Raw genomic sequence first — 1,126 nt, 5'->3', positions numbered from 1 at the left:
AAACAGGTTTTCGCTTTATAGCCGCCATAATTGTCTCTAATATGAAAAAAAAGAATTATCGCTTCGCACGAATTGGTAAGGTAAATCGGTTTCAAGTAGTCTTACTTTTATCATTCAGCACACGGGGACAAACATAGATGGAGAAAAAATGACCTTAATGCAAAGTAAACAGTAAATAAAAACCATGCATTATTACATTGTATAATATAAAAATGTGTATGAGATTAAGTTACAGTGATCAATAACGAAAACTTTTCAAATTCATACACCAAAAAATTAGTAAAAGTAGGTTATTATCTGTAAAAAGCAGCACAAAACGAACGTCATTGAGAATATCAAGGAAATAAAATATTAATGCTTAAAAATTGAGACAGGTGCAAAAATATAATGAAATGGTGTTGATCATCATAATTACAGTATTGAAATTTTTACAAAAAAAAATCTGACAACAATTGTGGCATATATTGCATTCACAAGCCACGTTTAATGTATTTTCAATATATAAATGGCTGTAACTCTGTAAAAATTTGTCAAAACGTATTCAAATTCAAACTTGACCGAGATCATCTGACAACAATTATGGCCTCTATCGCGTTCACAGGTGCAGTTGTTTAAGGGATGAAACTCTGTCAATACTTGTCAATTCGTATCAAACTTCGAGACCTACAAAAAACCTGAAAACCGCTCGCGTTTACAAGTCAGTTTTAAGGCATTTTCATAATATCGAGGATTGCATCTAAATTTTATGAGGTTCTGCAGCACAATCACAACAATTCTAATCTCGATCGGTGTATGAAAGTCCCACGATCTTGATTGAGTCATTTTCACTCGTAAGCCTAGTCGAGTAATCAGATCAATGCAAATAGGTTTGGCCAAGGCCCCGCTGATAAAAAGGTTCCCTTGAAAACCTACGTCGTTATCCTTATAAAGTAAAGTTTTTCTGACAAAAACTATCGCCCCTGCCTCTCACGTTCAGTATGCACTTTAATTGTATTTTCAGTACATTGAGGGTTAAACGGCGTCGATATTTTCCGAATCTTACTTGTACACGTTCTTGTGAATATAAACCTCGAACCAAAGTTTTAAAAATTCTAACAACAATATGCATCTAGCACGTTTTAAGGCA

The sequence above is a fragment of the Lottia gigantea genome (genome assembly GCF_000327385.1).
Source record: "Lottia gigantea unplaced genomic scaffold LOTGIsca_12, whole genome shotgun sequence".
In the NCBI taxonomy this organism is placed as follows: Eukaryota; Metazoa; Mollusca; class Gastropoda; family Lottiidae; genus Lottia; species Lottia gigantea.
This window is presented reverse-complemented; position numbering follows the sequence as displayed.